We start from the raw sequence: 25,317 nt of genomic DNA, 5'->3' as shown, positions 1-25,317 counted from the left end.
CAAAGATGTTAAAAACCACTGTAAGTGGTGCATAAATGCCTAATATTTCCTTAATACTTGCAAATAATATTAGCAAATGGCGTGAATTGATCATAAAAATGGGGTTAAAGTACACCCTAAATGATGTCTTTTTTGGCACCGGAAAAAACAGCATATATGGTGTTTGAATGCACAGTTATATTTTAGAGTGCAAATGTATGACGGTGAAGCAAACATGATTATTCAAAATTTAATTACATTAAGACTGAAGTGACAGATATTATAAAAAACCGTCTTGGTTTGGACCAAGGCCGAAAAAACAAACGATATGTTTGAGGTTTATCAATTGACTGAAGTTTCAGATATTGAAATTTTTTTCTAGTTATTTTTATCCACTCAATCCTTAATCAATATTTAATTCAATCAACTGATTTTACTGTTAATCGATCTAGTCCCTCTAAATTAATTGAAAAAATTACATATCTACGCTTTTTCAAGAACAATTACATTTTCCGAAAACATTTTATCATGAAATTAATTATTTTAAAGGGATTTCGTGTCGATGCTAACTAACTTGTAAGCACCTTGACCAACATAGTTTTAATTGTTGCTGGCTTGACAAATTTTCAAGTTTGCACCAAAAGAAGTTTAAATCTGTTTTAAGTTGTTGATAAGACTGTCGTTTACAGTGAATGTCGTCTACTTAAGACAAAGCAACAAAGTTTATCCTGCGTGGTTAAGGGTAAAGATCACATAAACAGAAATACTTCTCAGTACCAATGACTTGTTATATACATTTCCCGCGGAGATAATATGGTTAAACACATCATTCATTACTAGTTTTGCCAAGAAGGTCACATTTAACTCCGACACCCCCTCCCTTCCTCTATTTTCCCAATATATTGCATTTTATAATCACCAGTGGTTCCAGTGTATGGGTCATCTGAGCCGTCGCAACACACTATATTATATTACCATATAGATCGAAACCTTTTCACATTAGTAAACGGTACATGACACTCCGGACTTGCCCGCCAACCTTATTAACCTAACACTATAAAACATTCGTGTACATGAATGGTTATGGTTATGGCTTGACACTCGCTAGCGCCCGAACGACCGATCACTCAGTGTAATCGGTGTACAGTACATTTGTAAGTGAGTTTGGAAATTACATACAGAGTAACTAAAACACAAGTGTGATCCCGCCATTGGGGTGTTTTCTCTCTTTCATTTTCTCGCTCGCTTAGAAGCACCGCTATAGGCAGTGCTAGTTGACTAGCCTCCTGCCCGTAGTGAACTTTGGCACCGTCTGGCGATGACCCTTGGTGCGAGGGAGAATACACCCCAATGGTGGCCTCGCCCCTGTGTTTTCCGAAATGATCTTTACGCTTGCTAAAATGATTACGCGTAATACGTAACCGGTGTAAAGTAGGGGGGTGACGTTTCAAATGAAGACTGAATTATGACCAAGAAATTCTAAAGTATGGAAATGGAAGTTCAAGTGCAACTTTACCTTCATAGAGGCGACAATAGAAATGTAGCATTTCGATATACGAAATTTAATGTATAAATTCGCGCAACACCCTGGTTTGGCATCAATTAAATATTTACATTTTCCTTTCGAGTTATGCCAAAGTTCGCTTGCTCTTTTTAGACATCCAGTAGAACATTTCAAATATTCAATACTGATCCCTCAACACGTACTCCCTAGAGCTCGGAATCGGATATCCATTATCGTTTGTTATTCACGTTTATGTCTACAAATTATTCGCGGTTAATTTACCCAGATTTAAAATATAGTAGCTTCTATTTTATAGGTTGGCCTATTCGGTTGTAGGTTGAAAGATGTATTGTTTGCAAGCCCATATCAATCAACTGTATCCATTCGGATAAACGTTGAGTAAGTTACATTATGTATAGATAAGCTTACATATTACGTAACGTGGTAAGTTTTCTTAACTGTACATCAAAAACTAGTAAATGTATAACGTTCGTTTAAATTAAAACACTGCAAAGCATTAATATAATTGAGATAAGACCGATTGCCTATTAATCAATTATGAACCTGGTTTCAACATCTTATGTTAAAATAAGTATACAGTACAGTCATAATTTTATGATATTTGAACTTTGTGTCCTTGTTCTTGGCTAGAATCTGAAGTTATAAAGGACGAGTAAAGTACTATTCTCAATTACAGACGTACTTAAAAGTCATCATAAGATACTTGTACATGTCCCTCGAAGTCACAATTGTGCAGACAATGCCTCGTTAGTTCCTTTTCTGGTTGCTCTTCATTGCTAATTAACAATGTAATTGCGCAAACATCCAGTGAATTTATACATATTTATTTCAAAAAAACATTATTGGTTGTTCACATTAGTAATGTATTAACAAAAATACTCCGTTTCCACCACTATTAAATACAAGTGAAATATAAAATCCTGTCTGGTGTCATAGTAAAACTCTTCCAGAAAAATGTCCCTCAAAAGCAACTGACGACCCTTTAGTGAAAAAAATTCGCTTGCCATTTTGCTAGCCGTTGGGTAAACTTATTTATTGACCCGTAATGGTACAGCTTGTTATGATATTATTCCACGACAATACTAACCTTAACCAGGTCTATACCTTCCACCATTCGAGTTTGTCGGTGTGAGGAAAAGGATGTTCATGCTTGTAGTACTTGAGAAGCACTGAGCCTTTGATTATCCTTCGAGATCTTTCGGATGGACGCTATACAAGTCGTCAAGGCCAGCGAAAGCTCCGTGAATATCCATTGTCGACGTTTCACTGCAATCATAGTATGCCTCCGCCCCCTTTTTACCAAACCTATAAGCTTGCTCATGGCCATGATAACCGCTGTGACCGGCACCCAGAACACCTGAACCCTTTTGCGGGCTGGCAGTCGCGCAAGCAGATCAAGGCAACTGTGCACCAGTTGAGAAGTTATCTGACACTGGTTCAGCGCTTCCAAGGAGGCCTAACTGTCAGAATAAATTCTTACAGTCCGTCCGGTATAACCTTTATTGACGCAATAGTCCGCGCAATAACAGATCGAGGCCTTCCCCGTCTGGAACACACTTGCATATGTGTCCAGACTCTCAGAAAAACCGACCTTTGTGGTAGTAACCGGCACCAGCGCCGGAATCAGCCTTGGAACCCCGGTACCAAGAGGCATCAGGTTAGTCCACTCGGACTGACTGGGGAAAGTGGGTGCTGAATGGCTTTGTAAAATCAAAACTGGTAACGGTTTTGTCAGAGCGCATCGTCAGCGACGGCTCAAGTGCGGCATGCTTCCAAAAGAGCTTGGTATGGCTGTGATCCCAAAGTCTGGGTACCCGCAACAGCGATTTTTGTAGAGCCTGTACTCACCCATGACAGCCTCCTCCTCAACGAAGAGATGAAGAGGAAGCTTATCCAGGGTCGATCTCATGGCCCCGTGCCCCAATGCAGGCCAGCCGGCACCGTTTAAGACGTGTATAACAAATATATTAAAGAGAGACTGAGTACATTATGCCTCTATATGTAATCTTTAAGTAATTTAATCCCAGAACTAGCTCAACTTTTCAAACTAAAGACTACAACCTAGAATAACTTGAATAACCGAACTTTAAGAGGTTATGTTCTTCTGCAATCGATTCGCGGAGATAAAGGTTAGTCTCCTAATATGCTAGGTAGATGGGGGTACATAGCACTTAAGCAACTGACAGAGAATATAATATGCTAATAGCCCACTACATTGGTAAATCAAAGAAACAAAGAAACCTAAAGCTCAACTCATGTGCACGTCACTATGGTCAAATGTCAAAAAAACCAATTCTATTGGTACAGAGTAGACACCGAGAAGATTATAGTTGCATTTTACTTTAGCTACAGTATTGCCAATGCTTGATTCCAAGTTTGAAATCACAATGCCTTCAGGACCACATTTCTCTACACTATTGCAAGAAGGCTGGGATTTAGGGTGGTCATGTGAGCAAGGCAACTAATTCCATTTCCAGTTCAGAATCTAAGTCCTATTTGTGGCCTTATCTGGTCAAGCTTCTTCCTAAACCTTTTGTTATCAGAGGCATTGTCCACTGTAAAACATAATATTACTGTTGTGTGAACTAAGAGTGTTGAATAGTCTAGTTTCTAATGAATGGGACCTATACATGTTGTTTCTGATTAGTCTGCTATAAATTAAAGGACATTTTTCTAGATACAACTAAGTGGGACGTGTAAAAAAAAAATAAGGGGTCTACACTATTTAGTTACGGATATATGGGCCTCTTAAACAATGACCCTTAAAATAGGGAAATAGTCCCACACGTGAAACAAGACATCATCCTGGCCTTCTGATTTAGAAGAAATACAGCACTTCGATATTACCTTTTGCGCTACAGCGGGCCACTGCTAACTAGTCTTTGTTATAACCGCGCCTTTGCTAGTAGCTATTAAGAGAAGCGTCACGTTTTTCCCAACTCGCTACAATGTTATTGAATCTTTATCTTGTAGAAATAAATGGATTGCAGTGTACTTGAGTAGGTAAAATGAAGCTAAATGAAAGTGTTGCAGTGTTTTAACATCTTTCAAAGACTTCTATCTCTTCTAAACAAGATGGGCAGGCTAGTACGTATTACTGCAAGTTTGAAACGTTTTCCTTGCTTTAGGGGCCTATGTTTGGGTGCCCGTATATTTGTAATTAAATATTGTAGGCGGCAGGTTCTAGGACATTTTGCTCTCAGTTTGACCGAACCCAGTAGAAAACTAGTTGGCCCAACACCAAACCTGATCAATCGGCCCGAAATAATTATCAGACTGTCGGTCTACAATACTTCATGTCCGAGCAATTTAGTAGGCAAGGTGCATTCCACGTCGTGTTTTGAGTCGTGTATCCGACTTAAGGTGGTTTGAAGACGTTTACCGACGTTTAACCGATTCGGACAACTAACCGCCTGTACCGACAATAATCCGACTACAAAACGGATAGAAAATGCTACTAGGGAAAGAACACACGTTAAAATTAGCTCAAGAAGCATGATAAGAGATATGAGATCCTGATAAACAGCGACATTGAAGGCGCTTTTGCAGAAATGCGGTTGGGTACAAACAAAACAACCCTCAAAACGAATACCACGGAAACGGAAAAACAGGTGAAGATAATATGCGGGCTGTTGAAAGAATTGCCATATTTGAAGTCTGACGTTTTTAAACCTGTTTATGCACTGGATATGGACTTCTCCTGTTTACAAAAGTATGATTTCTATTCATCTATAGGTATTAGCTATTGCAATTCACCATTGATAATCGCGATCAGTATTATATTTGGGATGTTTCTTCTCAACGTGGTATTTCAAGTTCCCTGTCCTTATGTTGGTCTTGGATCCTTGGGTATACGACGCACTTTTGTAAGAAATAGTTACTAATTTTGCACATAATATACAACAAATAAGACGTTGGTACTTATTTATCACAGTGCAGTCATTTTGCAAATTGTTTTGCCATGGTAAGACTCTCGATATGAGATGTTGAAATGCCGCCAACAGTCACTTCACGTTTGTGCAACGTCAGGTTGCGACGATTCAGGTAAACTGAGTTCTGAAGAACAACCTGTAGCCATTAACCAAGGTCTACATGCACTAACATTCCGAAACACTAGTACCACCGTTCACGACCACCCGAGTGACCCGCCAGATCATTATAAACTGACAGTTGAAAATCCGTGTTAAGCATTAACTTAACTCTGAATAAAAAATAGTATTGCAAAATCGGATTAGATAAGGTTGCTGGTTTTTTATCAAATTATATACACCTACTTTAATTGCAGATTAAACTATCCGGTAACAATATTATTTGTAAATAAAGAAACGTATTTAATTGACGTTAAAAATTATTATTTAATTATTTTATCTGTTAATTAATGCTCTTAAAACGTACGCAAAAGATTATGTCTACTCCTTTACGAATCCAAAATTACGCTACGAAATCATGAACGGATAAAATTACACATTTATGGTTTTGGTTTCGAATAAGGTTTTTGGAAAATATAGATAGGCTTAAATTATTTGAATGGATAGATCTGATTGATATTCAAGAGATCGTACCTAAGCAACAAAAGTTATACAAATTCCGAGCTCTAGTACTCCCTTCAAAATAATTAATTTCATGATAAAATGTTTTCGGGAAATGTAATTGTTCTTGAAAAAGCGTAGATATGTAATTTTTTCAATTAATTTAGAGGGACTAGATCGATTAACAGTAAAATCAGTTGATTGAATTAAATATTGATTAAGGATTGAGTGGATAAAAATAACTAGAAAAAAATTTCAATATCTGAAACTTCAGTCAATTGATAAACCTCAAACATATCGTTTGTTTTTTCGGCCTTGGTCCAAACCAAGACGGTTTTTTATAATTATCAGCTTGAACTCACGTACACAAAAATTTGAACCTTTATTGCCCAGTTTAATGTAAGCAGCGGAATTAAAGAATTTCACATATATTGACTCAAATCCGTATCGTACATTAGAAATCAAATTCCGATTGCATTTTAAGTGATTAATAAAGATTGATAAATACAATTATTGAAGAAATATTACAAATTGAAGGAAATACGTCTATGCCAAGAGGAAATTGAGAAAGAATAATGATACTGCCGTAAGAGATATTTCCCGATTATGGGAAATTTAACTTGATCGCGTTTTAAAATCAAGCACACTGCTGTAATATCCGTTAATAATTCAAGATTAAGTAACTTTTAAACCGAAATAAATGCAACAATAAAATTATGCAAAAGTGTCACTGACGCACGAACTAAAACGAGTTTTGACGGCAAACCTAGATACGGTGGTGGAGGTAGGCCTAATATCCTCTTTTAAAAGTTGCCGATCCATTTTGTCACCTTGTTGAGTTTTAAGATAAGATAATATTTGCTTTGTAGACAAATCCCTTTTAAAAGATAATAGTAGGTGACTATAAAGTGTCAAATCTTCTAAAATAATTTATTGTTTTTATTGTTAAGTAAAATTTAGTTATTAAATTAGTATATTAGGCTTAACGATTTTTTCCCGCCCTTTTTCTTGTGGATTCTGCAAGTCGCGGGACTCTCGCGCGCGTTCCAGAAACTGGGAAATTACACGATTGAGCCGCTTGGAGGATTTCGTCGCTGCAGAGAGAGTGCGCTGCTGTTGAAGAAAAGGGAAAAATACGGGAAATTTTACCGCTCTCTCCTCCCTACGGCTGCTGCGGGCTTCTCTTTAGCAACCCGCGTTGTGGATTTCCGATAGGAAATTTTGCTTGTAGGAGTTTTTCGGGGAGATTTTTCGATCCCGGAGTCTGGAGGTCTCTTGCCGCCGCGAAGTTTTCTTTTTTTAACGCGAAAATTACCCGAGTTTAGGCGTTCGAAATCGAATTTCCCGTTAACCGAGGATTAGATCTTCTCGTCAAAGAGGTAAAAATTAAGCCTAATTCGTTAATTTCTCTTTAATATACGTCTTGGCAAAGGGTAAACTCTTTCGGTCGGTCGGCGCTTAGGCCTAACGTTTCCCCCTTTCCAGGCTTTCCCCATTGGAACTTAGCGAGCGGCTCTTCCCCCGTATCGTAGGAGGCGAGTTAAGCCTCGTCGCCCAGTACTGTACAATTGGTTCGCTTTAGCCGCGGAGAAATTGTACGGAATGGCGGGGTCGAGGTGACACAGTTTTGCGCTGGCCCGGTTTCTCTCTTACCAATTTTACCCGCAGCTTTTACTTTTTAATAAAAAAATCCTAGGCTTAAGATCGTCGCCGACTGCGAGTGTTCTCGCCGCGTAGTAATCGGTATAACTTAACCCTAATTAGGATTAACTACCAACTAATTACAATTACTTTGAAATTAAATTGTCGATCAACCCCCTAAGCCTTGCGTCGGCGAAAAAATTCGATATTTGACTTTATTTTTAAACTCATTTTTAACGCCAGCGAATTAAAGCCAAAAAGTTTAGTAATTAACCTATTATTTTTAATCCCATCATTCAGATTTCTTTGTGGTTGTTGATGTGTATTTAAATCTACGTTATCATCAACTTGGATTATGAAAATTAGGTGAGTTTTTACCCGAAAATTTTCTAACCTTTTCAATCTGAACTTCTGAAGGGTAGGGCTACCCATACCAATTCGCCGGTTGATCAAAACTTAGGCCTAATTCGGTATTAAAATGATAATTTTATCCGGGGTTTTATTTAAAACACTTAAATAACGTCTTAATCGAACAATTTAACCAATTTTTCGCGTAAATATCGTTTTAAAATAGAAAAATTGTTAAGCCTAACTATTGGCCAAGGCCCAAGAAAGTTAGTTGCTCTACTAAAATAGCTCAACTCAACCTTTTCTACTTTTCTCGAAAAAATCTTAATCATTATTTGCTGTTACGGTAAAAATAAACCTCCCTTTAAATTTAGGCGTGTGTTAGGGTCATATTGAGTTTGTGTGAAATGAAATTAGGGCACATATTTCGACCCGGTTTTTTTCTCTGCTTAACAATTACTACTGTAGTACTGTGGGGGTGACATAATCTCGTAACTAAGTCGTAATTGACAGTCGTCAAAAATTGTCTTTCAATTTAAGTTCACCGAGAAAGTCCGGTTTCATAATTAGCGACTATAAAACCCGATAAATTTTTTGGCCTAGGGGGAAGATTAGAAAAAAAAATGGTTTTAAGTTAGGTTTTATGGGTTTATGTGAGTTATTGATTTTTAGGGCCTTGGTATATAATTTGTTTATATACTTACATACACCTGTGGACTGTTAGCCCCCCCCCCCTTTTCCCGGACAGCGCAAAATAAAGCGCAGACAGTTTATAACTAGAGGTTTTCTTGAATTTTAAATTATTGTTCATGGTGTTTTGTTCAATGTTTTATGATGCGTACATTTTTAATATTAATTGTAAAGACCATATACAAGTTTTTTTTTGTTATTTTTGGTAAGCCTTTTTCGAAGTTATAATTCAGCAGCTAGGTTTATGTTTAATATAATGAAATCGGCAGGAAAAATTTGGTAGTTTAAAAGGGGGTGAAGTTAGTGCAGCTGGTTACTGCAGTTAAAGTATTAAAGTATACAGGGTGTTTCTGATAAGTCTGGCATTGGCATAAATTAAGGGGGGAAATCGATTTTGAGTCGAAAATGTTCTATAGAGTAATTTCTTCCCCATATACGGCAACGTCATAACCCTCTATCTCTTACCTTAGTGATATCCCCCTCCCCTTCCCTTCCGGGGGCAAATAGTGTTCTCTAGTACAAAGTTGCCCCTAACGTAGGGGATACACAGTTCACTCCCCCTCTTAACCGAAATTACTCTATACTTCTATCTCCATTTTGTTTGATACGAGGGACACTCTGTTTTCGAGTTAAGATTGGAGTCTTTTATGGATGACCCCTTAAATTTAATTATGAAACTGATTTAGGCAATGATTTGTAGTTTAATTAAGGGGTCATTCCTAAAACACCCATCAAATCATAACTCGAAAACAGTGGCCCGGATGGCAAAAATGTATTTTATGAATGACCCCTTAAATTTAATTAAAAGAACTGGAAGACAATGGTAATATGCTAATTTAATTAAGGGGTCTTCCCTAAAACACTTTAATCATAACTCGTAAAAAGTGGCCCGGATGGCAAAAATGTTATAGAATATTTTCGACTCAAAATCGATTTCCCAAAGAACATTCCCCTTAATTTAAAGCAGACTTATCAGAAACATCCTGTATATATAATTAAATTTAAATCGGTTTAGTACAGGGTGGTATAATAGAAGTACAGTGGATTCTGTGGGCGATTTAAGAATCGAAAATTTTCTGTTACATTTTGTCGTCCGGACCACTTTTGAGTTATGATTTGTGTGTTTTACGTATGACCCCTTAATTAAATTGGTAGTTTCTTACTTACGTTTAAGGGGTCATCTCTAAAACACTCTTAAATCATAACTTTAAAATAGTGGCCCTTGTTGCAAAGTGTCATAGAACTTTTAATTCTTGACTCAAAATCGGTCATAGAACCCACAGTACTTCATTCCTATCACACTTTACAGAACACCCTGTATATAAAATTAATTTTATAAGCAAGAACGGTGGTGAATTTTAATACACTTAGCATGAATTATTTTTTAATTGTTATAGGCCTAAATTGTCATCAATTGAAACGTTAGTTTTAAAGTATTAAACCAAAAGTCTTTGTCTAACTCGAGGGACTAACCACTGTAAGATTCCCCGTACACCGAATACGAATTAAAGTGTTAGTGACATAATTTTCGTCACCCACAAACTTAAAATGCTAAAAAAATCCTTGAAAAATCTAGTTTATTATGATATGTTTACTTTTGTATTTGGTTTCGTAGAAATTTGTAAAATTGCAATCAAAGTTTAGTGTTTGGAAAAGGCCTAGTTGAGATTTTGTTTCGTTTGATGACGTAGTAAGGAGAAATTTTCACTCTAGATATCGCTCACGTGACGCCTGTAAGTGTCTCAGCGCCGCGTTAAGCCTATTTTATTCAGACTCGCGCGGCATTAGTAGACTCGGGCGCTCGCGCCTGGCTTTTCCGCGAGATGCCGTGAGTGACGTAGCAAGGAGAAAAACCCGCCAAAAATCTTCTCCGCAAAATTGCTTTTGCCCCCCCAAATTTCAAGTTTTCAAAGTGTTTTTTCCCGTGTTTTCCTTCATATTTAAATATTAATCAAGCATATTTTTGGAATCAGAAGAGTTTAAACTCTCAAAAAAGTAAGGTTTTCTTTAGATTTGAGATAATTTTTAAATCACGTCGCTATTCCTTTAAGTGTAATTATTTTAACATTATCAAGGGCAGGGCTTTTAAAGATTAAGTGTTATCACTTTAGTACAGTCAAAGGCACAGCCGTGTACACCGATTAAACTTAGTGATCGGCCCCTTGGTCTAACTGTCCGGTCTCTCGTTCAAATTATAAATCATCCTTAAATTCATAGTAGTTGAATCGTAATTTTGTTAGGGTTGAGTTAATGACCGTTAAGGCTAGTGTTTAGTTAGGTTTAGTTTTGGTTTTTGGGATGATTTAGGTTTAGGTTTGGTTAGATTAGGCTGGTGTTGAGTTAGGTTAGGTAATGTTTATTTTCGGTTTTTGTTAGGGTTGAGTTAGGTTAAGGTTTGGGTAGATTAGGCTGGTGTTGAGTTAGGTTAAGGTTTGGGTAGATTAGGCTGGTGTTGAGTTAGGTTAAGGTTTGGGTAGATTAGGCTGGTGTTGAGTTAGGTTAAGGTTTGGGTAGATTAGGCTGGTGTTGAGTTAGGTTAAGGTTTGGGTAGATTAGGCTGGTGTTGAGTTAGGTTAAGGTTTGGGTAGATTAGGCTGGTGTTGAGTTAGGTTAAGGTTTGGGTAGATTAGGCTGGTGTTGAGTTAGGTTAAGGTTTGGGTAGATTAGGCTGGTGTTGAGTTAGGTTAAGGTTTGGGTAGATTAGGCTGGTGTTGAGTTAGGTTAAGGTTTGGGTAGATTAGGCTGGTGTTGAGTTAGGTTAAGGTTTGGGTAGATTAGGCTGGTGTTGAGTTAGGTTAAGGTTTGGGTAGATTAGGCTGGTGTTGAGTTAGGTTAAGGTTTGGGTAGATTAGGCTGGTGTTGAGTTAGGTTAAGGTTTGGGTAGATTAGGCTGGTGTTGAGTTAGGTTAAGGTTTGGGTAGATTAGGCTGGTGTTGAGTTAGGTTAAGGTTTGGGTAGATTAGGCTGGTGTTGAGTTAGGTTAAGGTTTGGGTAGATTAGGCTGGTGTTGAGTTAGGTTAAGGTTTGGGTAGATTAGGCTGGTGTTGAGTTAGGTTAAGGTTTGGGTAGATTAGGCTGGTGTTGAGTTAGGTTAAGGTTTGGGTAGATTAGGCTGGTGTTGAGTTAGGTTAAGGTTTGGGTAGATTAGGCTGGTGTTGAGTTAGGTTAAGGTTTGGGTAGATTAGGCTGGTGTTGAGTTAGGTTAAGGTTTGGGTAGATTAGGCTGGTGTTGAGTTAGGTTAAGGTTTGGGTAGATTAGGCTGGTGTTGAGTTAGGTTAAGGTTTGGGTAGATTAGGCTGGTGTTGAGTTAGGTTAAGGTTTGGGTAGATTAGGCTGGTGTTGAGTTAGGTTAAGGTTTGGGTAGATTAGGCTGGTGTTGAGTTAGGTTAAGGTTTGGGTAGATTAGGCTGGTGTTGAGTTAGGTTTAGTTTCGGTTTTTGTTAGGGTTGAGTTAGGTTTAGGTTTTGGTTTTAGTTAGTATTAAGTTAGGTTAGTAGTATTAACTTATTCGTGCACTTTAAGTGCTAAAATCAACTGACTAAAATTAGCAGTAATCTTAGTAATAAATGACCACTTTTTAAACTACGGTACGCTATGTTATAAAGCCGTAATTTAAAGCTCTGCTTCGTAAATTACCAATTAACTTAGCGATTTTGGAGTTAATACAACTAGAGATGATTAGAATCAGCAATTTACCAAGAACCTTATTGATTAATAGCATACCTTAATTTTACAATTTAAATTACCAAGAATGCATACATCTAGTGGGAATAATTGCGCCCCATATTTCTCATGTTAATTTCAATACGTGTTTGAGTGGGCCGGCTTTCTGTACTCAGTCACTGCTCAAAATGATTAGTCTATACTCTATAGTTCTTCACACAAATTCCGCCTAGATACGTTGAGAAAATGACTACACGATTATTCCAAGTAGCTGTATGCATTCCTGAAATTACCAATACAGGACTCTTAAAAATCTTAGCGTTGATAATACACTGTCACTGCTCATAATGATTAGTCTAGTAAGTTCTTCCCAGAAATTCCGACTAGATACGTTGATTTAATGGCTACACAAGTATTCCAAGTAGCTGTATGCATTCCTGTAATTACCAATACAGGACTCTTAAAAATCTTAGCGTTGATAATACACTGTCACTGCTCATAATGATTAGTCTGTAGCCTAATTCTTCCCACAAATTCCGCCTAGATACGTTGAGAAATGGCTACACAATTATTCCAAGTAGCTGTATGCATTCCCCTAAATACCAATACTGGACTCTTAAAAATCTTAGCGTTGATAATACACTGTCACTGCTCATAATGATTAGTATAGTAAGTTCTTCCCACAAATTCCGCCTAGATACGTTGAGAAACTGGCTACTCAATTATTCCGAGTAGCTGTATGCATTCCTGAAATTACCAATACTGGACTCTTAAAAATCTTAGCGTTGATAACAAAAACATTCCTAAACGCTTCCTTTTTATCTCCACAAAATAATATGGAGATCATTGTTAAATTTGAAATTCCTCTTTAACACTCTTTTCTAGGGAAATTAACATATTTTACGATGTATTTAATGTAAATTTGGTTTAAGCTGGTTTTTATTGGGTAGATTGGTGAAATACAATCATTGTTTGAATTGTGATATTTATCTATTTGAATGGGGTTTTCCATTTAAATACTTGAAAATTTTAAGTGATAATCTTTTAAAGTAAATGATTCAATTATTTATCCGGTTTGGATCTAAAAAATTCGCGTGTAATTAACCATAAATTAATTTTACAAATTTACGCAATTTCATGATGACGTCACAGCGTTGCTAAGCAACCAATATTTTAATAATTAGGGCTTGAAAGATTTCATTGAATTTTTATTTTGATATTGAAATCATCGCGTTTAGTGTTGACAGTATGACGTAATAAATTTATCGACCATTTTTTCTTTTAATTAAAAAATGGAATTAACAGGAAACTCTAAGGCGTGGCCAGGGATAGATTTAACTTTAGAAGTAGGAATGGAGAACAGAGTAATCTGGGCGCGCGTCAAAGTCCCGGACCCCCTTCCACGGGACGGGGGGGATATGAAAGAAGAGGCGGGTCATAGCGACAGAGGTAAAAAGGAATTGTGTATTTTTCGCCGTCCACGTCAGCAACGTCATCAAAAAGTAGTTTAAGTGAGCTGCCAATAAGATAATTTAAACTGTTCGTTACGTGTTGGAGGGAGGGGCTCTATACTGGGCTATGAGGCAGACTGAAGTAAATACTAATTAGCCGTTCTCCATTCCTACTTCTAAAATTAAATCTATCCCTGGCGTGGCTTCGTCGTAGAACCATTGAGCTCATCAGGCCTTAAAATAATTTGCGACTAACCCTTTGATTGTCAAGTAGGCCTATATTGTTTGATATCACATCGTTTCACTAAATATACGAAAGATATTTAGAAGTTTTGAGATAAATTTATAAATGATTAAAAGGGTGTTGACGTGGAAGTGGGTTCCCATGACGTCAATATGTATGTATGTACGCGTTTGGACATATATTTGAAGTAACTGAAGTGGGCTTTGGAGGTACATACTGGTTTGACGCTAATATATGACGCGGGGAACACCCTTTTGAATTTTGAACTTGTGTCAAAATTGTTGTGAAATCCACTTTTGAAATTAATTTGAAATATTTTATGCGAAATATTTTAGGGTACAAATAAGATTGTACTGGTGATATTTTTATTTAGGCTTATGTGGCAAGTGTCGAATACAAAATGAAAGGGATGTTTTAATTTGAAAGTCTTAAGAAAGTTAATTAAAAATTTTTAGGGTTTTGTTAATTTTTTTGGCAAAGTGACTAATGCTTAGTCTGAATTGTAAGGAAAGTCAGATTGTGTTTTAAGGTGGAGTGTGAATTGTAAGGAAAGTCGGATTATGTTTTAAGGTGGAGGCTGAGTTGTAAGGAAAGTCAGAATGTTTAAGGGTGGATTATGAATTGTAATTTGTGAGGAAAGTCAGAATGTTTAAGGGTGGATTATGAATTTTAATTTGTGAGGAAAGTCAGAATGTTTAAGGGTGGATTATGAATTTTAATTTGTGAGGAAAGTCAGAATGTTTAAGGGTGGATTATGAATTGTAATTTGTGAGGAAAGTCAGAATGTTTAAGGGTGGATTATGAATTGTAATTTGTGAGGAAAGTCAGAATGTTTTAAGGTGGAGTCTGAATCGTAAGGAAAATCAGGATGTGTTAATTCTGTTTTGAGGTGGAGACGGAATTGTGAGGAAAGTCAGACTGTGTTTTAAGGTGGATTCTGGATTGTGAGGAAAGTCAGACTGTTTTAAGGTTGATTATGAACTGTAAGGAAAGTCGGACTGTGTTTTAAGGTTGATTATGAACTGTAAGGAAAGTCGGACTGTGTTTTAAGGTTGATTATGAACTGTAAGGAAAGTCGGACTGTGTTTTAAGGTTGATTATGAACTGTAAGGAAAGTCGGACTGTGTTTTAAGGTTGATTATGAACTGTAAGGAAAGTCGGACTGTGTTTTAAGGTGGATTATGAACTGTAAGGAAAGTCGGACTGTGTTTTAAGGTGGATTATGAACTGTAAGGAAAGTCGGACTGTGTTTTAAGGTGGATTATGAACTGTAAGGAAAGTCGGACTGTGTTTTAAGGTGGATTATGAATCGTAAGGAAAGTCAGACTGTGTTTTAAGGTGGATTATGAATCGTAAGGAAAGTCAGACTGTGTTTTAAGGTGGATTATGAATCGTAAGGAAAGTCAGACTGTGTTTTAAGTTGGATTATGAATCGTAAGGAAAGTCAGACTGTGTTTTAAGTTGGATTATGAATCGTAAGGAAAGTCAGACTGTGTTTTAAGGTTGATTATGAACTGTAAGGAAAGTCAGACTGTGTTTTAAGGTGGATTATGAATCGTAAGGAAAGTCAGACTGTGTTTTAAGGTGGATTATGAATCGTAAGGAAAGTCAGACTGTGTTTTAAGGTGGATTATGAATCGTAAGGAAAGTCAGAATGTGTTGTAAGGTGGATTATGAATCGTAAGGAAAGTCAGAATGTGTATTAAGGTGGATTATGAATCGTAAGGAAAGTCAGAATGTGTATTAAGGTGGATTATGAATTGTAAGGAAAGTCAAGCCGTTTCAAAATGGTAGTGGCGTTAGGAAATATCGATTGGATCATAAAATTTAAAATTAAAAGTCCGAAGACTTGGGTCAATTGGCCCATCCAAATATGAACGATAATCCCTAGAATTTGAAAAACCAATTTTAATAAAACGAAACTAGTTGATGGGAAAAACACCTTGAATTAGTCCGTACATAAAATTAATATGATCTGAATCTAGGATCCACATCCGTTCATGTAACGCACTAACGCAGCTGTCGCTTTTACCGCTGCAATTTTACACTGTACGTTAACCGAATTTAGATCGTGAAACCAATACAAGGTCTTGCTTATAAAATCTAAAAAAAAACCGCAATTTTACACGATACACGTAAACCCAATACTGTAGATAAAGCAACACGCAGCTGTTGCCACGACGATTTCACAGCTATTGCAACTTGAATCCCTTGCATATTTTCAATTATTATATAACCGAAATGGCATTAATTTTAACTTTGTCCGTTTTGTTGAGCGGGTATTTTATCGGGGGGGGGGGGGATTTCATCTCATTTTGCCCGTGAATTCGGACATAGCTCGGCGAATACCTGGAATACGTGACTTTTGCAGACTCCTCGCTCACCAATTGAGTTAGTACCTACCTTAGCCCTAAAAGAGAACCGCTTGAAATATCACTCCTGACTTGTCATAAACTCAAATTAAACCGAAGATATTGTAAATTATTATTCATTTAATTTTTAAGGGTATGCAAACCTCTTGTTAGGGAGTCCTGGATAAGTTGGGGAATTGAACAATGGTCTTTGAAAGGTCACGGGAGTAAGTTGGAGAATTGGAAACCGGTCTTTGAAAGGTCACGGGAGTAAGTTGGAGAATTGGAAACCGGTCTTTGAAAGGTCACGGGAGTAAGTTGGAGAATTGGAAACCGGTCCACGGGGAATTGATAATTGGCCTTTGGAATGTCACTGGAAGAAGCCCACTGGGAATAGATAACTGGCCTGAAAGGTCAAGGGAAAAAGTCGGGAAATAGATAACTGGTCTTTGAAAGGTCAAGGGAAGAAGTCGGGGAATTGGAAACTGGCCTTTGAAAGGTCACGTGTATAAGAGAAGACCACGAGGAATGGATAACTGGCCTTTGAAAGGTAACGTGTATAAGAGAAGACCACGAGGAATGGATAACTGGCCTTTGAAAGGTCACGGGAAGGAGAGAAGACCACGGGAAATTGATAACTGGCCTTTGAAAGGTCACGTGAATTGATAACTGGCTTGAAAGGTCACGGGAAGAAGTTGGGGTATTGGAAAAATATAAATCGAAACTGGGAATTTTATTTTAAAATTTAATGATATGCGCAATTTCAGGTTATGGAATTTGAAAAATTGGATAAGATTGTCAATTTACTTAAATAGTTTATTGCTACTATTTAGAACTTTTGCCTAAAATAGTCAGGGAAAACCTGTACCGTTAAACCTGACGATTTTGTCCTAAAAAGATTATACAAAATCCCAGGAAATAGTCAGGGAATTTGAATCTGAACATTGTGTGGCAGCCCTGATATGGGTCATATTTTCTCTGATAATTTTAGAAGAGACTATAGCGCCTAAGGCTAACCTTTGACTTACAGGGCGTGTCGCGCGCCGTGTTCTTTCACTCTCTTTCCCAACAACAACAATACAACACCCATAGTGCTCTGACATAATCGACCCAAGATCCAGCCATAACAGGGCCGCCACCGCTGCTATATTTTCATCTTTGGTTAAGCTTAATTTACTGTAATAAAGGGGTAATGTTTCCTTTTAAAGGGTTAGTGACACCTACAATCAAACACGAAAAAGTTTTCGATGTAGATAAAGGGGGACATACAAGGGGGGGTTGATCCATTGCCATCTCTGTTCACTTTCATGATACCCAAAAGCCTACAGCTTGGAGGAAAGAGTGGCATGGAGTAAAAATGTTCATGGGTCATGCCCTGCAATGATAGCCCCCCCCCATAGTACCTTGCGCACGCCGCATAGCGCCATTTGAAAATAGAACCTAGTTCTCACGATCTAGCATCGGTTTTTAAGACACAAACGGGCATTGTCAACGTTTACGTACCGTAGACCCTACCAAATCGGCACTGAGGATGCTGGGAGGACTTCGTTGCTGTTTCGTAGATGGGGGTACAAACGCTACGTTATAGCTATGGAGATTATTTCTACCCCATCTCCCCTCTTTTCTCCACGCCTACAGCGTAGGCGCCAAAATCCTAAATAAGACAAAGTTTTACCCCCAAGTCATTCTCTATTAGTTCCATCAAAGTGGTCAAGGCATGAACGTCTTGAGATACACCGGTTTCAAAAGAATATCTTGTCTTGTTTATAGCAGACGACATTTTAGAATTTACTGAACGTTTTGGTCAATTTCCGAAGTATCTGTAGGTCCTAAGTCCAAGGTTGCCTTGAGCGAAGCAAAAACCCGCCATTACCTTCTATCACGTTGCCTCATTGGTTATTTCAAGTATCGGTTTGATGATAGCCCCTCCCCCACCAAACTTTGACGTCACTACACACGCGAAGACTTAACTTCCTGTAAGATACGGGGGCTTGCTAAAATTTCAATTTCATTTGTCTAGATGATTTGTATATTAAAGGAATCCACCATGCGTTTTGTAGTAGAGGTGTGTCAGGAACTATTTTTTGTAGTAGTGTTACTTTTTTCTGGAGTAGTGATCGGGCAAAGTCACGTGCAACGACTCGGCGGATAGATACAACGTAAATGCCTGTAGCTCTTCCAATGCACCGATAACTTCTATCTAGACATTCACTGTCCTTAACCCCTAACCCTTTAATTTTAGAATTTAATGGAATTGTTTTAAACTCTAGGTTAATCACAATATTTTGGTACTATTAGAAATTATATTTCTTCGGTTTAATTTAGTTTTGCGGCTTCACCCGGCTCTTTCGGCGCTTTATTGGCGACCCCTTATTTCTAAGGTTTTTCTGTAAACCCAGTTACCGCTAGCAAAGACATTCTTGTATCTTGATAACCCTTGATAACGCTCCAAAGTTAGTTTGAAACGTTCATAGATATATTAATCAACACGTTGAACGTGCTGAAAAATGAATTTCGACAATTGCCAGACACCTACCTCGCTGTGAGGAACGATGGGTTGTAATTGGTTATTTGATGGAAGTGTTTAGCGAAGAAGTATATAGGCCTAGTTAGAAAAATTACACATTGAAGAGCCTAAATGTGTTAGATTTAATTCTAAAGAAATTTCATCTTGTAATTGACCACTCTTATATTAACCTGTTCTTCAAAGTAACTGTCACTTAATAAGCATTTAGTTGGTGTCAAGAAAAGTGTCGTCATGTCTTAATTTACGGCTTGAATAGTATTAGTGTGACACTGCTTCTCCATTCGAGCTATGAATGAAGGTAGGGAAGAATGGGCCATTTTGATGTAAAAATGTGGGTAGGCAATCTCGGGATCCGAAACGCCTACAGCGCATGCGCTAATAAAAGAAATGGAAGGGAATGGTCCATTGCCGTGTCCTCCGCAATCTCGGGATCCGAAACGCCTACAGCGCATGCGCTAATAAAAGAAATGGAAGGCAATGTTTTTCCCCATGTAATTCCCTCTTAGTTACGTTGAAATGGTCTATTAGCCATGACTGGCGCCACGTCACAAAAACAACTCTTTCCCAATAGGGACTTGGTGATTCGGGCGTAGCTCCGCCCCTACCGCCATTCTGGTATTCTATTTTGTAGACTAGAAACACACATGTGGTTTTGGCAGCCATATTGGTGGATTTGGTTTCATGTCGCAGTACTGCCAAGTCCCAATTGATAGCTTTCATTTGGGCGAGTAGTAACGTCACACCTAACACACACATGGTTTTGGCAGCCTTATTGGTGAGAACAACCCAATATGGCTACCAGAACAGAATGGTAAGACTTGGAAGGGTGTGACGTACTACTGTCCCATCTGAAAGCTCTCTATTAACCAGTTTGTTTAGCAAGTAGTCCACTGAGCCTTGTGAAACCGTATCGTTAACGTAACGTCACATATCCAAATACGAACGGAACGCCATCTGATAACGTTTCTTAAACGATGCTTTCGGATGATTTACGAACTTAAAACGGTGACGATACGGTTTCGCAAGGCTGCGTAAAGAAAGTAGTCCACTTAGCCTTGCGAAACCGTATCGTTACCGTTTTAAGTTCGTAAATCATCCGAAAGAGGGCGCCCATTAACTAAGTCCGAAAGAATTGTTTAAGAAACGTTATCAGATGGTGTTCTGTTCGTATTTGGATACGTGACGTTACGTTAACGATACGGTTTCACAAGGCTTAGTGGACTACTTGCTTTAGTCCGAACTTCACAAACGAAACACCTAAAGTAGACCCTAGACAGTTTTATTTTTGTCGATCGATAATGTATGTCGCTTTACTAATATATTTCTCATATCTATGTCGTCTCTACAACCCCCCCCCCCTTTCCACCTCCACTCCAATTCCCCTGACGCCTTGCAAGAGAGATTCCACGCATAGCTCCGTGTGTTCTCGCGCAAGCTCGGATAGATCGTGACTTGCGCGGTTCCATTTCTCTGCCCAGAATTCATAGCGAACCCCTTTAAACATGGCTCTCGGGAAGGCAGTAGAGAACCCGAATTTTGCCCGTTGTAAAATTCGTGGTGAAAAATTTCGTTCCTGACTCTCTATTTTATTTAGAAATAAGACTTTATTTTCGACCAACCAAGTTCCTAAAATAATTTTAATTTCGGTTATATTTATATAGTTAGTATTAATTAGTAAAGTGTTTAAATAAAAAAGAAAATGTTTAAATCCTGATTAAGTTAATGGTAAAATCTCCGGCGGCGGTTCAAAGTGCTGTGGTGAAATAATAATAAATTTTTTTTTCCCGTCGAAGTTGAAGTTGAATTTGGACTTACTACCTCACCTCACCTCACGGAATACGTTTTTTTTTTTTTGAAAAATTCGGTCAACAAATTATTTTTCCTTTATCGGTAATTATGTAGCGTTTTTATTATTTAAGGTTTCGTGGTGAATTTTCAATTATTTAATTAAAATTAATTAAATGATGTAACGGAACAATTTCGTTAATAATTTTGAAAAGTGTCGTTACCTGGAATTATTATTCCTGGATTTGTGCCGTTGGATTAAAATCGAAAGGAAAATTATCATCTCGGTTGGTTATTTTTTTTTTTGGTGTGAATCGATCTACTTTTTTCGCCTAAAATTAAATTGTATTTTGTCGAAAAATTTAAAACTACGGACGGTTTTGTGAATTATTTTCTGGCGAATTTTCAACTTGGAAGATTCACTTGGATTTTTTCTTCTTCGATATATCAACCCTTCCTGAAGCATTTTTATTGATTTTGGGTAAGCACGTCTCTTGATATCAATATATATTGATATATTATAGATTTTTAATGTACGGGTGCCTTAAGCCTAACGTTGTCGATCCTTTTTTTTTCTTTCCTTCTTGAGGTTCTGGGAAAAGGGGTGAAGTTATTTAAAATTGATATAATTTGTTATTAAATTAACTAATGGTGTTTTGGAGAGTGAGTGAATCATCTTGCTCTACGCGAAGCTTTTGGTGTTAGGGCCGGCTACGTTAGCTAGTTCTTTTGGTTGGGCCCGTAGCCTAATTGAGTACAAAAATGTGAGTTCTTTAAGCCTTGAGTACAGTAATTGTGGTATATTTGTCTTTTTTTTTAATCCGGGGGTGTTTTTTACCTTTTCAAGTATCTTTGGGTTTTTGAGTACGGTAATGCGGGTGGGTTTGAGGGTTTTGTGTACGGTAATGCGGGTAGGGTTTGAGGGTTTTTGAGTACGGTAATGCGGGTAGGGTTTGAGGGTTTTTGAGTACGGTAATGCGGGAGGGTTTTGATATTTTTGAGTACAGTAATGTGGGCAGCTTGGAACGTCCTGAGTCTTTAAACCTAAGCCTTGATCTTTTCGAGTACAGAGATGCGGGCGCCTTAAGCCTCGATCTTTTAGAGTACAAAAAATGGGGACGCCTTAAGCCTTGGATCTTTTAGAGTACAAAAAATGGGGACGCCTTAAGCCTTGGATCTTTTAGAGTACAAAAAATGGGGACGCCTTAAGCCTTGGATCTTTTAGAGTACAAAAAATGGGGACGCCTTAAGACTTGGATTTTTTAGAGTACAAAAAATGGGGACGCCTTAAGCCTTGGATCTTTTCGAGTACAAAAGATGGGGACGCCTTAAGCCTTGGATCTTTTCGAGTACAAAAAATGGGGACGCCTTAAGCCTTGGATCTTTTCGAGTACAAAAAATGGGGACGCCTTAAGCCTTGGATCTTTTCGAGTACAAAAAATGGGGACGCCTTAAGACTTGGATCTTTTCGAGTACAAAAAATGGGGACGCCTTAAGACTTGGATCTTTTCGAGTACAAAAAATGGGGACGCCTTAAGCCTTGGATCTTTTCGAGTACAAAAAATGGGGACGCCTTAAGCGTTGGATCTTTTCGAGTACAAAAAATGGGGACGCCTTAAGCGTTGGATCTTTTCGAGTACAAAAAATGGGGACGCCTTAAGCCTTGGATCTTTTCGAGTACAAAAAATGGGGACGCCTTAAGCCTTGGATCTTTTCGAGTACAAAAAATGGGGACGCCTTAAGCCTTGGATCTTTTCGAGTACAAAAAATGGGGACGCCTTAAGCCTTGGATCTTTTCGAGTACAAAAAATGGGGACGCCTTAAGCCTTGGATCTTTTCGAGTACAAAAAATGGGGACGCCTTTAGCCTTGGATCTTTTCGAGTACAAAAAATGGGGACGCCTTAAGCCTTGGATCTTTTCGAGTACAAAAAATGGGGACGCCTTAAGCCTTGGATCTTTTCGAGTACAAAAAATGGGGACGCCTTAAGCCTTGGATCTTTTCGAGTACAAAAAATGGGGACGCCTTAAGCCTTGGATCTTTTCGAGTACAAAAAATGGGGACGCCTTAAGCCTTGGATCTTTTCGAGTACAAAAAATGGGGACGCCTTAAGCCTTGGATCTTTTCGAGTACAAAAAATGGGGACGCCTTAAGCCTTGGATCTTTTCGAGTACAAAAAATGGGGACGCCTTAAGCCTTGGATCTTTTAGAGTACAAAAAATGGGGACGCCTTAAGCCTTGGATCTTTTAGAGTACAAAAAATGGGGACGCCTTAAGCCTTGGATCTTTTAGAGTACAAAAAATGGGGACGCCTTAAGCCTTGGATCTTTTAGAGTACAAAAAATGGGGACGCCTTAAGCCTTGGATCTTTTCGAGTACAAAAAATGCGGACGCCTTAAGCCTTGGATCTTTTCGAGTACAAAAAATATGGGTGCTATCACCATTAAGAATCTAGAATACTGTATGTGGGCCTCCTTCCCCTAGGCTGTCTCGAGTACGATATAAGGCGGGGCCTCTTTTCGCCTAGGCTGTCTCGAGCACGATATAAGGCGGGGCCTCTTTTCGCCTAGGCTGTCTCGAGCACGATATAAGGCGGGGCCTCTTTTCGCCTAGGCTGTCTCGAGCACGATATAAGGCGGGGCCTCTTTTCGCCTAGGCTGTCTCGAGCACGATATAAGGCGGGGCCTCTTTTCGCCTAGGCTGTCTCGAGCACGATATAAGGCGGGGCCTCTTTTCGCCTAGGCTGTCTCGAGCACGATATAAGGCGGGGCCTCTTTTCGCCTAGGCTGTCTCGAGCACGATATAAGGCGGGGCCTCTTTTCGCCTAGGCTGTCTCGAGTATCCTACTTTTTCTTGAGTACTGGTTCGTAATAAACAAATTAGATGACGTGACGTTCATTATTAATACTTAAACCTTAAAGAAACAAGTACAATATAATAAGTGCGCATTTAATGATTCTTGAGTACAATATAAGTGCGCCATTAAGCTTTCTTGAGTACAATATAAGTGCGCCATTAAGCTTTCTTGAGTACAATATAAGTGCGCCATTAAGCTTTCTTGAGTACAATATAAGTGCGCCATTAAGCTTTCTTGAGTACAATATAAGTGCGCCATTAAGCTTTCTTGAGTACAATATAAGTGCGCCATTAAGCTTTCTTGAGTACAATATGAGTGCGCCATTAAGCTTTCTTGAGTACAATATGAGTGCGCCATTAAGCTTTCTTGAGTACAATATGAGTGCGCCATTAAGCTTTCTTGAGTACAATATGAGTGCGCCATTAAGCTTTCTTGAGTACAATATGAGTGCGCCATTAAGCTTTCTTGAGTACAATATGAGTGCGCCATTAAGCTTTCTTGAGTACAATATGAGTGCGCCATTAAGCTTTCTTGAGTACAATATGAGTGCGCCATTAAGCTTTCTTGAGTACAATATGAGTGCGCCATTAAGCTTTCTTGAGTACAATATGAGTGCGCCATTAAGCTTTCTTGAGTACAATATGAGTGCGCCATTAAGCTTTCTTGAGTACGGTTTGAGTACAATTTTGTCCTATGGCCTCTAGGGGAAGCAATCCAGACTTGCGTATGGGTATGGGCCTTAGCAATAATAAGAGCGTACTTGGGACTTGGAAGTCCATACTTGACACGCTGAGATGTCAGCCTCGGGGCGTTACTATAACGTTCACAGCTTTTTGCCTTGGCGATTGTGATTCTTTGAACAAAACTCACGGTTTGTAGAACAAACTTTTAAAGAAAAACGATTAAATGTAGAGGCAATTGTCTCGTCTGCTGGGTTTTACCCGTTTACTATTCAGATTGAACGTGAAAAGCTGTTATTAAATGCAATTGTTTTTGTGAAATACCGCAGGTGAACGCGTACGTGTAACATAAAATTTCGTCTAGCTGTGAAAGTTTCGGAATATACAAAATACTAGCTAAGGTATATTGCGTTGACCTGCTGTTTAAAGGGACTGGAAACCGGTAAACCTTTCCTGTCCATATAGACACTAAATAGTCTCTGGACCATACCTCATGAAACATCTTCATGTTGTTGTGTTTTTCTTTCAAATTCAATAAAACTATGCTTAAATAGGGGTTATTCATAAAGCTAGGACGTTCGTAACCGGCTTAATGGCTAGAGTTTCCCCTCCGTTCCAACCTCATGAAGAACTGAACCAAACCACTTCCACTTCTTATGAACAACCAACCAGTTTTCAACCAAGCAGTTCGGTTCATCGTAATTATGTCCGTAATTTACTGCGGTATTTGGTAATTACGTCCGTGAATTACGGCGGGATTTGGTAATTACGTCCGTGAATTACGGCGGCGTTCGGTAATTATGTCCGTGAATTACGGCGGCGTTCGGTAATTACGTCCGTGAATTACGGCGGCGTTCGGTAATTACGTCCGTGAATTACGGCGGCGTTCGGTAATTACGTCCGTGAATTACGGCGGCGTTCGGTAATTATGTCCGTGAATTACGGCGGCGTTCGGTAATTACGTCCGTGAATTACGGCGGCGTTCGGTAATTATGTCCGTGAATTACGGCGGCGTTCGGTAATTATGTCCGTGAATTACGGCGGCGT

The 25,317-nt window shown here is 38.5% G+C and overlaps 1 protein-coding gene across 7 annotated transcripts in view; it reads left to right on the top strand.

Moving 5' to 3' along the window:
- Positions 1 to 7,144: 7,144 nt before the first annotated feature.
- The window catches only part of PMCA (plasma membrane calcium-transporting ATPase 3), a 111,925-nt gene continuing 93,752 nt past the window's right edge, over positions 7,145 to 25,317 (top strand). For 2 of the 7 annotated variants that reach the window (XM_089835372.1, XM_089835371.1), the window contains exons 1-2: positions 7,145 to 7,412; positions 7,975 to 8,040. The gene's annotated coding sequence lies outside the window, so the exon portion shown is untranslated. Of the gene's footprint in view, positions 7,413 to 7,651; positions 7,777 to 7,974; positions 8,041 to 20,143; positions 21,216 to 25,317 lie in introns of those variants that run through there. The other 5 variants (XR_016365827.1, XM_089835367.1, XM_089835368.1 and 2 more) reach the window with 4 other exon arrangements.

Source organism: Phalangium opilio, unplaced genomic scaffold, assembly GCF_054372755.1.
Source record: "Phalangium opilio isolate 3A_F unplaced genomic scaffold, DU_Popi_V2 ptg000041l_1, whole genome shotgun sequence".
Classification (NCBI taxonomy): Eukaryota; Metazoa; Arthropoda; class Arachnida; order Opiliones; family Phalangiidae; genus Phalangium; species Phalangium opilio.
The sequence above is the reverse complement of the archived record's forward strand: the minus strand, read 5'-3'. Positions and strand labels throughout refer to the sequence as shown.